The sequence below is a fragment of the Cupressus sempervirens genome, chromosome 10, assembly GCF_028749045.1.
Source record: "Cupressus sempervirens isolate cs-2001-9-10 chromosome 10, ASM2874904v1, whole genome shotgun sequence".
NCBI lineage: Eukaryota > Viridiplantae > Streptophyta > Pinopsida > Cupressales > Cupressaceae > Cupressus > Cupressus sempervirens.
In genome coordinates, this window is record NC_143127.1 from 832,315,094 (window position 1) to 832,329,774 (window position 14,681).

Here is a 14,681-nt window from a genome sequence, read left to right on the forward strand (position 1 = left end):
AAATGCTTTAGGATCTTTCACCCAAACAAGTGGTTTTGGTTTACCACAAACCCTTCAAGACTTTTAAGTTTTTCACCTAAATAAGTGGTTTTGGCTTACCACAAACCGTTCAATAGATTTACTTAAACAAGTGGTTTTGGATTACCACAAACCCTTCAAACTTCACAAAACTATTGATCCAATGATAGGTAAACCAACTCTAAACTTTTCTCTAGCATACTAATATTGAGTCCATATGCAAAATAATCCATCTACCGAGTCACATGGGTACCCAGCCGCTGTGCTCGCTAGTTCTTTAAGAATATTTTTCAGATACATGGTTCATCAATATAGTAAAAACTTTTGAAGTGTCGGATACAACCGATAGTACACCTCTTGCTACAACCATCATTATTGTGATCTTCATATTGCAAACATTGACTTCAATGATCAGCCTTTCTTTTCATTTGACAACAACATATCTTCTCTAGCTTGCTCCAACTTGCATTTCCACAACTCCTTTTCTCTATCAGTTTGTTGAGGTTTCCCAATTTTTTTATTTACTAACTTCCATGAAGCCTTCTCTCTTAGAGCATTCTTGACTGCAATCTTCCAATCTACAAAACCACTTCCATCAAAGATAGGCAAAACTTCATTTGAAGAACCCATGTTAGCAAAAAAATCAGCCTTCAAACAAATCTAGCAATATCACTCCAAAAAAAAAAAATCCTAGTAACCAAATATCACTCCAAAAAAAAAAACAGCTCTGCAAACAAACCATTTCCAGCAATATATTTTCCTTCAACAAAACCCTTTAGCAATATTTCTAGCTGAACTTCTAAATGAATCTCCAGCTGAACCTGGCTAAACTAGGCTTTGATACCATATTGAAAAATTAAAACTACAAAGAAACATGGTGACAGCAGATAACAAAACACAATGTGTAACAATTTCTTTCTATTTATAGAAACTTCCAACACCTATAGGTTTGTAGAGCTTCCCTGAATTCATGTTGAAAATAAACTAACTTCCTCATACATTGCAGAGGATCTGGTATTATTTTGACAGCACTAACAGTCAATGGCTGGAAGTATGACAGACTGGCAGTTTTGTTGTAACTAACCAGCCACATGGGTTTGACTACTTCTAACAAGGATCACGAGCTGTGTTAATGGACTCTGGCAATTTCATCATGCTGGACGCCCTCAACGAGTCTGTGGTTGCCTGGCATGAAGATGTGGAAAGGAATGGAGCTAACATCGTGGAAGAGTTCTACGGATCCTTCAACTGGGTTCTTCTCTTACGGAATGGACACAGCTCCTGGAAAGACGCAGATGATGATGGTATATAACAACACTATTCCATATCGGTCCAGTGGAGAATGGACTTGGGACTATTTTGCTAAGGAGCCCGAAATGGAGCAAGGTTCGAAGAGACTTGAAACATCCTCTGTGACGCTTTCTCCCTCAAGAATCTACATCAAATTTGGTGTTAAACAGGAAGATCATATCCTCATGGGGCGGTTTCGGTTAGCTGAGACCGGCGAAGTACAAATCTACTTCTGGATGGACGATGGCACCTGGAGTCTGAGGTGGTCGACATACCGAGGTCAATGCAGTGACTTCGAAATCTGCGGGGCGAATGGACTCTACAATCCGAATGATGTGTGTAGTTGCGTTCAGGGCTTCACTCCCAACAACGGCTCTCAAGGTTGGTGGTCAAGCGGATGTGCTCGGCGAAGGCCCCTTCATTGCACGACCGACAGCTTCTTGGAAGCGAAGAAACAATACTTGTCTGAAAAAGAAGCTGTCTTGTACAACCCCGAGCAAACACAAGAAGGCTGCCAAACTGCTTGTGTCAATAATTGCTCCTGTACAGCCTTTGCTTTCTCAATTTCTGATCCAACCGTGTGCAGATTATGGTTTGGAGATCTATTCGGAAAGCACGTTTCATCGGAAGGCAGATCCATCTTCATCAGGTTGGCTGCTTCTGAGTTGCGGCGCTCGACATCGAACCAGAGAATCAAAGCCTCTGCACTTGCTATTTCGCTTTCTGGAACCGCATCGTTGTTTACAGTTTCAGGTCTCCTGTTGGCCTCTTTTATTCATTGGAAACGTCGAAGGCTATTGAAGAAGGACGCGGAAGAGGAGGTGCCAATGTCACTGAAAAAGTTCAGTTATAAAGAGCTGAGAACTGCTACAGAGAATTTCAAGCATAAGTTAGGTAGCGAAGCATTTGGCTCTGTGTTCAAGGGAACTCTGCCGGACAGCACGTTTGTTGCGGTTAAGAGATTAGAGGGTTCAAGGCAAGCTGAGAAATAATTCAGGGCGGAAATAATCACCACTGGCAGAATACAGCATGTGAATTTGGTCAGGCTGAGGGGATTCTGCGTAGAGAATTCGAAAAGGCTACTGGTGTACGCGTACATGCCCAACGGCTCCCTAAACTCCTTCCTCTTCTCTAAGTCAGAAAATTTAGAGAAATTGTTGGACTGGAAGACTCATTTTGAGATCGCACTAGGCACTGCACGAGGATTAGTTTATCTCCATGAGGAATGCAGAGACCGCATCATTCACTGTGATATTAAGCCTGAAAACATTCTCCTTGATAGTGACTTCAGCCCGAAGGTGGGAGATTTTGGGTTGGCGAAGCTGGTTGGTAGAGATTTCAGCCGCGTTCTGACGACGGCAAGAGGAACTCGTGGGTACGTGGCTCCCGAGTGGATCTCGGGCCTTCCAATCACTCCCTGTGAAAATTCAAACTATTGTAGTCACTAATTATTAATCTCCTATCATAAATGATTATCAAACTACTGAAAACAAATTCTCAGCTAATATTGAAAAATAACACAACTGCAATTTCACTTATAATACAGAAAAAAATGAACAACACAATGAACACAATATTTTCGGACAAATTGAAAGGGAATCTCTAAAATTAGTAAATAATAACCATTTACTAATTCTTGGAAAGTGGACAAACAGCTGTCCAAACCACCCATAAATACAACTGCTATTCATAGATAAGGACGAACAGCTGTCCAAGTTACCCATAAATACTACTGCTATTTTCGGGTCAGAAATAACAGCTGTTCAACTAACAATAATTAACACTCCCTCTTAGCGAGGAACTTGTTCTGCAAGACACCCATCTTATCTCTGAAGAAGATAAATTTGGCCTTTCCCGAAGCCTTCGTTAGAATGTCTGCTACCTGCTCATCTGTAGGTATGTATTGTAGTCAAACAACTCCCCTTTGTACACAATCTCTAATGAAATGATATCTAATATCTGTATGTTTAGACCTATCATGAAACAGTGGATTCTCAGACAACTTGATGCAACTCTGATTGTCACAATGTATCACAGTAGTCTCAACCTTCTGACCAAACAAGGCTACTAACAACTTCCGAAGCCATATAGCTTCACATGTCACCATGCTAGCTGCTAAGTATTCTGTTTCTACTGAACTTAGAGCCACAGACTTCTGCTTCTTGCTGAACCAAGATACAACTCCTGATCCCAAGCTAAAACAACACCCTGAAGTGCTCCTTTTGTCCATTGTACTTCCTGCCCAATCTGCATCAGTATAGCCTATCAACCTGATACCTTCACTTTGAACATATCTGATCCCATACTCGACTGTACCATGCAAGTAACGTAGCACATGCTTATCCGCTATCCAATGCATTCTCTTTGGTTCAACCATGAACTGACTAAGAGAGTTTACTACAAATGCTATATTTGGCCTAGTGTTAACCAAATACATAAGCGAACCAATCAACTATCTATATAAAGTGGGATCTACATCTTTCTCCTTAGATGTATCTACCTTCCTCCAATTCGTGATCATGGGTGTAGACATGGCTTTGCAATCCTCCATCCCAAGTTTCTTCAAGATTTCAATGCAATATTCCCTTGACCAAGAAAAATCTCCCCATCTGTCTGCCACACTTCCATGCCTAGAAAGTAGTGCATAAGTCCTAAATCCTTCATCTCGAACTCTTCTGCAAGGTACCTCTTGCAATCCACTATGAGCCCTAGTGAACTTGTAAGAAATAGGTCGTCCACATAAAGAACAATAATGAGAATCTCACCTCTAACCATCAAGTAGTAGAGATTAGCATCTACTTCACTCTTCACAAAGCCCATTTTCTACAAGTATGTATCAATGCGCTCATACCACGCTCTAAGAGCCTGCTTGACTCCGTACAATGCTTTTTTCAATCTGCATACGTGGGTCTCTTTGTTGTGTGCTACAAAGTCTTCTGGTTGTTCTATATATACCTCCTCCTTCAACTCACCATTGATGAATGTTGTCTTGACATTCATTTCATGGATTTGCCATGCCATCTGTGCTGCAAGTGAGATTGCAGCTCATATAGAAGTATACCTGGAAACTGGAGCAGATGTCTCCTCATAGTCTATTCCCTCCTTCTGAGAGAACCCCTTTGCCATGAACCTAGCCTTGTATTTCTCGATGCTACCATCTGCACCATGCTTTATCTTATAGATCCAGTGTGATCCAACTACAGCCCTATCTGTTGGTCTAGGTACTACCTCCCACACATCATTCTGCATTATTGAAGAATATTCCTCAACCATAGCATCTCGCCATACCTGAGGTTCTGTAGCTTCTTGATAGCTAGAAGGCTCACTATCTACCAACTGACTAACTAATGCCACATAGTCATTGAACTTGGCTGGTTGTCTTCGCTGTCTAGTACTCTTCCTAGGAGCTCCCACAAACTCTTGAGTATCCCTTTGTGTATTTGGAACTAGACGGTTCTTGCTGCCAACTATAGAGGATGAAATGTCAACCTCTAAGTCTTCTAGATGCATTTCCTGTTGCACCTATTGCTCCATACTCTGTGAATCTTCACTAACTGAGTCTACATTCATACTGGTAACTGTACTTGAGCTTTGCTCCCCTTGACTTGGTCTTGGAGCTTCTGTTGGCTGCTCACTCTGATCATCTGCTGGCAAATCTATGGATCTCCTGAATGCCTTTTCCTCCATGAACTTGACATCCCGTCTAACAATAATTCTTTTAGTCCCTGGAATGAAAATCATGTATGCCTTTGATGTCTCACTGTACCCAACAAAGTACCCCCTCTCTGCAGTCTGATCTAACTTCGTACGTGTATCTCCAGGAATACGACAATATGCCAAACTCTCGAATATCCTGAAGTGACTAACATCTGGCTTCTTCCCTGTGAAAGCCTCCTCTGGTGTCATCTTCCCTAGCACCTTGTGTGGAACTCTATTTTGAATGTAGACTGTTGTATTACACGTCTCTGCCCATAAGTAATGGGGCATGTCCTGGTCATGTAGCATAGCTCTTGCTACATCCGATATAGCACGGTTCTTCCTCTCAGCAACTCCATTATGCTGTGGATTGTAAGGAACAGTCCATTCTCTCTCGATTCCTTCTTTGGTGCAGAACTCCTGGAAGACATTTCCTTTGTACTCGCCTTCATTGTCTGACCGAAGAACCTTTATCTTCTTTCCTATCAAGTTCTCCATAAGAGCCTTGAACTCTTGGTATTGACTAAAAACCTCATCCTTAGTCTTCAAGAAGTATATCCAGGTCTTTCTAGAGAAATCATCAATAAAAGTAACATAGTACTCATATCCTCTGAGAGATTTCATCAACATTGGTCCACAAACATTTGAATGTACTAGATCAAGAACACCCTTAGATCTGGTGTCACTCCTTGGAAAAGATGCTTTCACAAACTTCTCCAACACACATCCCTTACATACATCATCATGCTCTGTGCTCACCTCTGGAACATCTGTCACGGTCTCACGAAGCAATCTAAGTGCTCCATGATGAATATGGCCCATCCTCCTATGCCATAGCTCTCCAAGATCTCTAGGATTATTGTTGCTCATAAGTGCCTTAGGAGTATCAAACTGCAATCTATAAAGGCGACCACTCCTAACTCCAATAGTTATGGGTGATTTCCAATCCTTGTGCTTAATCAACACATGTGTCCCTCTAAAGAGTACATTATACCCCCTATCCTGAAGAACAGATACAGAAATCAAATTCATACCTAAGCCTGGCACATATAACACATCATGAAGTGGAATTATCTTTCCATTCTCCCTCTGAAACTGAACAGTCCCTTTCCCAATAGGGTTGAGTTTGGACAAGTTTCCCATAGAAATCTAGATGTTGGTGTCCTCCTCCTTGTAACTGGAGAAGTACTCTCTAACTCCTGTCATATGAAATGACGCCCCACTATCTATATACCAAACACACTGTGAGGTTGAGCTAACCATACAAGCTATGAGTGCAAACTCATCTTCTATTCTACTGGAGAGTTCTTCTGCACTTGCTGAAGCTACCACCTGCTTCTTACCCTTCTTCCTCTTTGGGCAATCACTGACATAGTGGCCAAACTCGTGACATCCAAAGCACTTGACCTTAGAAAGGTCCTTCTTCTTTTCACTTTGTGAATTTGATCCTTTGCTAGATCCCTTCTTTTCTTTCCCTTTACCCACTAGGGCAACGTTCTCTTGTTCCACCTCATTTTTCTAACTCTTGTTGGCCCCATTGACAAGACTTAGTCTAAATTCCTCCTGAGTGAAATCCGTCCATAGTCGATCCCAACTCGGTAAAGTATCTCGTCCACTGACAAATTGAACAAAGACACTCCATTGTTTAGTAAACCCATTTAGGGCTATTCTCACTAGCTCATCATCATTAGGGCTATCTCCAACAGCTGCTAACTCATCCTTGACAAGTCTGAGCCTGGTGAGGTAACTTGTGACGTCTTCTCCCTGATTCATCCGGGTATTCTTTAGCTTCTCTCTGAGAATCAACTTCTTGTTGGTGGTAGCATTCTGGTACAAATTTAGAATGGCGTCCCACATCTTCTTCGCTATATCTAGCTTTAAGATATGTGGAACAATATGATCCTTGACACCATCAAGGATAATCCTCCTCTCTCTGGCATCATCCTTCCTATATGTTGCAAGTTGTGTTGCATCTGTTGATACATGTACACCACTGGTAGCATAATCCTTGATACCATTCTCTTCCAACAATAAAGAAATTCTAGCCTTCCAGACACCAAAATTTGAGGCACCATCCAATCTATCCTGATCTCTCAAACTAGCTGAAGCCATCTCACGGGTTTAAAGCAATAATAAATCTAAAGAGATGAAAATTTCTTTCCTAGGGAAAAACTCTTCTACCCTTAACAATGCTCTGATAGCATGTGAAAATTCAAACTATTGCAGTCATTAATTATTAATCTCCTATCATAAATGATTATGAAACTGCTGAAAACAAATTCCCAGCTAATATTGAAAAATAACACAACTGCAATAGTTTGAATTTTCACACTCCCAAGGCTGACGTATACAGCTATGGTATTACATTGTTGGAAATTATATCAGGACGAAGAAATATGGATTTAACAGTGGAGGAAAGTAGATTGTACTTTCCTATTTGGGCTTCAACTCAAATTCAGAGGGGAAACGTAGTAGATGTTGTGGATGCAAGGATAGCAAGTGAAGTGAATATTGATGAGGTGAGAAGAGCCGCTATGGGAGCAGGGATGTGCATTCAAGACAATGAGAGTGAGAGGCCGAGCACGAATGAAGTGGTGAAGATGTTGAAGGGCACAATGGACGTTACAGTGACACAAATTCCAAGGTCTCTACAGGTGCTAGTAGATCAATCAGACAACGACGACGGCAATGATAACTGTTGCAAACTTACTTCCATATCAAGTGGTTTATAGTAGATATCTACAACAGTGAGTTAATTCCATGTTTTTTGATTAGGCATATTTATGTAGGATTACCTTAGGGCTGATAAATATATGTGCACAAGTTTCTTCATTATTTATTGTACAACGTTTTGGAACATTTCTAATGATCTGTCATATAATACAAAAAAATATTATAAATTAGAACTTATATATATATGTTTATATGTGTGTGTGTGTGTGTGTGTGTGTGTGTGTGTATACATATGTATACATATATGTATATATATATACATATGTATATACATATATACATATATATACACATATATATAGATATATATATATATACATACATACATACATACATACATATATATATATATATATGTATGTACACATACATATATGTATATATCTATATATATGTATATATACATATGTATATACATATACATATTTGTATATATATATATATATATATATGTATATATATGTATATATGTATATACATATATATATATACATATATATATACATATGTGTGTGTGTGTGTGTGTGTGTGTGTGTGTGTGTGTGTGTGTATAGAGAGAGAGAGAGAGACGTACACACACACACACACATATAAGTTTGATATGAATAAAGAAATATAAGATTAGAAAGAGGGAGAGATGCATGGGTAGAATTTGTTAGTATCTAAGATCCATGAAAAGTATGGTAGTGTGCTTTTTAATTATTCAATATATTTCAAAATATCATATTATTCAAACTTAGGCTTTTGAATAAGATAGTGATTAATATATAAATTAGATGATAAAGAACCATTGAAAAAGGACTTAATCCCAACAAACGTAAAATATTTATATCTATGTTGAACTTTTAAATTAAGTTATTGGATGTCATCTTGTTGCACTGATTTGACATACTTACATGACAAAATAATTTCACCCTTTTTTCTTTACAAGAATTATTAAATACTTGAAAGAGGGAATAATTTAAAAATTCTCCAAGTAAAAAGTGTAGAGAAGATCAAAATGTGTAAATGAAATAACTAATAATGCTTATGTAACCAACTATACAATTATGATAGAACAACTTTATAGGTACTGTGATAACTCAAAAGTACAAGGAAAATGACAATACTAATATTTACAAATCCATTATTGTAATATGACTTAATAGGAATTAATAGATAATAAAGTAATCAAATCATAGTGTTTTTGTGTTAGTACGATTTAGTAATTCTTCCCATCAATGTTAATCTAATTCACTTTTTAAAAAAAACTAGAAAGTACTTGTTTGAAAGTAGTGGTGAAAGTTCTTCCTTTCTTAATGTGATCTAATAATTATATCAAATTATAAAAACTATTCAACAATATGAAGAAAAGTGTAATCTAGATTTAATTTTGAATTAATGAGTTTCTTATGTGAGATGGAGAGGGATATAAAGAGGACGGGAGAGAACTATTGAAAGGAGAGAGTGATGCATAGAAATATAATGTTTTAATTTGTCTCTTTAAGGCTTAGGTCCACTTCCTTGTTGAACCAATGAAAAAACAATGATGAAGGTTTCCTTAGTGTTGCACGCTTTTAGGACTACCCTTCAAAATTTAATTATGTAAAATTTGGTCATGGTTAGTTGGGCATCTTGAACCTTTGAAGTTGAATCTTAATGTTCAAGTTCAGTAATCAACTAGTCATATGTCGTAAGTAGTTGGTTGTCGATGTCTTTACATTCTTTAACTATAGTGTGTGTCTTCTAAGTTAAACCTTGAATCTCAAACCTGGTGGTTCAAAGTTCAAAATGTGTTACATCTTCATCTAGCTTTCACAATATGCCAAGGTATCTATTCCACACACTATAGGTATGTTCTCATCAAACCTTGAACTTGAAACTTAAAGAAATTTTGGTTCAAGCTTCAAAGCCCACACTTCATTGTGTTACCTGTGTGTCCTAGTCATATGTGGTCAGTCCCAGTTGTTACTGAACTTTGAACTTGAACTTTTACATTTCAAGTTTTGAGGTTTGAGCAAGTGATATGCCATATAAGAGTGACATGCACCAACCTCATGCAAAATCTTTTGATATAATGATTGAAAAGACAAGTGGCACACATATAGTTATAATGGTAATGCAATAATAAGGAAAGTACATATGAAATATTACTTTACATTCAATAAGGGTATGAGTGATATTTAATCTAGGCAAGTTTCAATAAATGATGGTACAACAACTGAAGTGAATAGCTTACACTTAAAACATTTATTTTTCATCAGTGTGCATGAGTTTTTAATTTCCATGAAGAAGACGAGTATTGAAAAAGATAAATTTGACTCTTTCAGAATTTAAGGGTCAAAGTAATGGTGAGTTTCCAGCAAACCCTCTTGGTATATTTCATTTTCAATACTTGACCATTCTGTAAATTAGATTTTTGGGTATATTACATTTTCCTTCTACTTTATCTTTGAAATCCCTGTATTTCGGTTGTGTCTTCATCTATATTGAAAACCCCCAAAGTAAATCATCCCTTGCTCATAACTAGTTGCCTCTTGGTTATGGGAGACACAATCTTCGTAGATGAAGATATTGAAGAATTAGTGAAAAGATTGAGTCAAGTAGAAGCAGGTGTCTGGATGCTATGATTGTTGAAAGTGGATGATTAGAGGCCATGGGGTTCCCAGAGGTAATACCATGGACCAAATTAGTGATGGAATGCCATAATAGTTATAATATAGAAAGTGGGTGCATTCTTACTTTCTTTGGTGATGTATTAGTGCATATTAATAGGCAGGTAGTAATGACAGCCTTAAGAATTCCTCACATAGAAACATTTTTGCGATTTTCAATCCAAGCGGTGGCATTTGAAGCATTATCCTCATTACAGCTATGACTGGCCTCGAAAGTTTGGGGATCAACTTCTAAATGAAGAACAAAATTTGGTATGGCTGAAATTATGAGAACATATACGAAAAGCCATGAGAGGTTGGTGTTTATATTTGGGCTTTCCATGATGAAACCTTGTTGTTAAACAATTCACTCTAGTTATCTTTAAATATAGGGAATTTTGTTTAAAAGACTTTGCAGTCTTCTGTGTTGAACGAAATTGAAGTCTAAAGTCTTCATGGTAGTGGGTAGATAGCAAACTAAAACATGATTGAAAATAAACCTCCTCTTAGAGTTGCCATGAATATTCGCCCTTCTATCGTGCTGTGAAGGTTAAATTACTGTTCACTGTCACCTCATGGATTGTTTTTCCAGCACGTTCTCACTAGTATTCTGAATTGAAACGTATTTGAATTTGATTTGTTCAATGGAGCTTAGCTTCAACGAACAGTTTGAAATAAACTTGAAAGCCCCTCTTACTATTCTCGAGTTTAAGATGGTTAAACATTACAATAAGTTCAAGTAAAATTACAGAATTGTCATTGGTCAAATGTAAAAACAACAGAGTTTTGGGGAGAATTAAATCGAGTGTCTTAATATGTAGGGAATATAGTAAGACAAAACTAGTTCACATCTTTCTAATACGGAGAAGATAGGTGAAGTTTACAGATAGAAAGGAAGAAGAGAATCTCTTCGTAGTCTACTATATGCCTCCAGACCAACTCGTGAAACTTTAGTGTAATTTCAATAAAATCGTTTTATTCGAGAGGTTGAAATCTGCAAAAATCCTTGTCGACGAATATTTTGAAAGTTCTTCCTTTCTTAATGTGATCTAAAAATTATATCAAATTATGCAAACTATTCAACAATATGAAGAAAAGTATAATCTAGACTTCATTTTAAATTAATGAGTTTCTTATGTGAGATGGAAAGGGATATAAAGAGAGGATGGGAGAGAAGTATTGAAAGGAGAGAGTGATGCATAGAAATATAATGTGTTAATTTGTCACTTTAAGGCTTAGGTCCATTTCCTTGCTGAACCAATGAAAAAACAATGATGAAAGTTTTCTTGGTGTTGCATGTTTTTAGGACTACCCTTCAAAAAATTACTTATGTAAAATTTGGTCATGGTCAAGTGGGCATCTTGAACCTTTGAAGTTGAATCTTAATGTTCAAAGTTCAATAATCAACTAGTCATATGTCCTAAGTAGTTGGTTGTTGGTGTCTTTACATTCTTTAAATGTAGTGTGTGTCTTCTAAGTTAAACCTTGAATCTCGAACCTGGTGGTTCAAAGTTCAAAATGTGTTACATCTTCATCTAGCTTTCACAATATGCCAAGGTTTCTATTCCACATGCTATAGGTATGTTCTAATCAAACCTTGAACTTGAAACTTATGGAAATTTTGGTTCAAGCTTCAAAGCCCACACTTCATCGTGTTACTAGTGGGTCCTAGTCATGTGTGGCCAGTCCAACTTTTACATTTCAAGTTTTGAGGTTTGAGTAAGCGATATGTCATACAAGAGTGACATGCACCAATGTCATGCAACACCTTTTGATATAATGATTGAAAAGACAAGTGGCACACACGTAGTTATGATGGTGATGCAATAATAAGGAAAGTACATGTGAAATGTTACTTTGCATTCAATAAGGGTACGAGTGATGTTTAATCTAGGCAAGTTTCCATAAATGATGGTACAACAACTAAAGTATTGCCAAAGGTAAATTTGACTCTTCTAGAAATTAGGGGTTAAAGTAATGGTGAGTTTCTAGCAAACCCTCTTGGTATTTTTCATTTTCAATGCTTAACCATTCTGCAAATTAGATTTTTGGGTATATTACATTTGTCTTCTACTTTATCTTTGAAATTCCTCTATTTCAGTTGTGTCTTCCTCTATATTGAAAACCCCCAGAGTAAACCATCCCTTTCACATAACTAGTTGCCTCCTAGTTATGGGAGATACAATCTTCGTAGATGAAGATATTGAAGAATTAGTGAAAAGATTTAGTGAAGTAGAAGTAGGGTGTATGGATGCTAAGATTGTTGAGAGTGGATGAATACCTAGAGATAATACCATGGATCGAATTAGCAATGGAATGCCATAATAGTTATGATATAGAAAGTGGGTGCATTCTTACCTTTATTGGTGATGTATTAGTGCATATTAATAGGCATGTAGTAATGACAACCTTAAGAATTCCTCACATAGAAACCTATGGAGATTGGACCTTTGTCGAGTCTTAGGCATAGTCTGATAAAATAGGAATGTTTTTAATAGTACCATAGCTAATAATTGGATATTGAAATCAAAGACTGGAAGTTCTTGACTTCCTAGGCTTTTCAAGAAAGACCACATAATCAAAGACTTGTAGGATATGGTCATCCTCTTGAATAGGGTAAAGGGAAACCCACATGATATTCTTGGGGAATATTGGATGTATACTTTTATTCAAATTATTCTTGATGGTGAAAAGTATGTGTACTAGGCCAAGATTATATATGGTAGACTACATGAAGAATTATCCTAGCTAGCTAAAGAATCCATATTTTATATGTCTTCATATCTCTTCTATGTTTTGGCTCATTTCATAGAGTGGAAAGGGTTACCCAATGAGCCATCGACCAAAGGCATGAATATTTGTGAAGATGTCCCCCTCCTTAGAAAGAAGTGGAAGGATATAATTGTTGTACAGAGTCCAACATGTATTTCTAGCTTAACTGGTTCTTGAATTGAGAGAAATACAAAATCAAAGAATGTCTAAAAAGGCCATTAACCTAATTAAATTCTATGGAACATTTTACATACAACTTCCTAGATTCACTTACATGAGAATAGGTGGATTTGATAGGGAACCTATGAAACTACCAAAGTATTACCTGGATAGATATATATAGATAGAGGTATGTAGGAAATTGAAGTTATAGACAAGAAATATAAGCCTAACAAAGGAGCAAAATGCATTTGATTATGATTAAGGTGGTCATATGTACACCTACTTCTTCTTCTTTTCTTTAATTTTTTCATACTTTTACATTTCAATTCCAAATTTTGATCAATTAAATTATTCTTTTATCATAAAAGGGCTAGTATTTTAGAAACTAAATTCAATTTACTATAGGTTCTATTCTTACAAGTTTTGGATATAAAGTTCATAACTAGTTCAAGATTTCACATCAAGTTGACTAACACTGGTGTCCTAATTTTTCATTGCCACTTAAGGCCATAGTTTGACCCGCCATGATCCTGCACATGCTCAATAGAAAAATAATCTTTGTAGGAGTAATGGATGGAACTCTTGCATAGACAGGAAATTTACCAGTGGAAAAAATCTTACGAAACTTGGCTCCAAGCTGGGGACAAGAATAAAAATTTATTTCATATGGATGCTAAAGTGAAAAATGCTTCTAATACTATCTTTTCTATACAATCTATGTGATTAGATTCTCTCCTCTCTAGTCAACAATATATTGAATAAGAAGAAATCAATTTCTTCTCTAGACTGCTTGGCCCTACGCCATCCCCACCCTCTATAGCCTCCTCATCCTCTAAAACCTTTCTACAATCCATCCCAAGGATGGTTTCAGTGGAAGATAATGATATTTTAATGAAGGAATTGTTATTGCAAGAAATTAAACATGTTGTCTTCTCCCCACCTTTGGATAAAGCACCTAGTCTTGATGGTTTTCAAACAACCCTTTTTCAAAATTTATTTTATTTAATTGTCTTTGATCTCTTGTTTGCTATGGAGGAATCAAGGGAAAATGGTGTCATGTTGCATCACTTTAATAGAACAGACATTGCATTGGTACCAAAAGTTGACCAGCCACATACAGTTATAGAGTTTAGACCTATTGCTTCAATGCACAACACAATATACAAGATCTTTACTAAGCAATCTACTTGAGATTGCAATGGCTAATTTAAAAACTCATCTCCCCTCAGTAGGGTGGCTTTGTTTCTAGAAGGGAGGCAACTGATGGGGCTATGGTTTCTCATGAGGCACTACATACTATCAAACAACACAAACTTCTAGCCCGTGTCATCAAACTCGATATGCAAAAATCTTACTTAAGGTCCAGTGGGAATTTCT

At 37.0% G+C, this 14,681-nt stretch overlaps 1 pseudogene; it reads left to right on the forward strand.

Moving 5' to 3' along the window:
- The first annotated feature begins 1,286 nt into the window (after positions 1-1,286).
- Positions 1,287-7,736, forward strand: LOC149536564 (G-type lectin S-receptor-like serine/threonine-protein kinase At2g19130 pseudogene; annotated as a pseudogene).
- Positions 7,737-14,681: the final 6,945 nt, after the last annotated feature.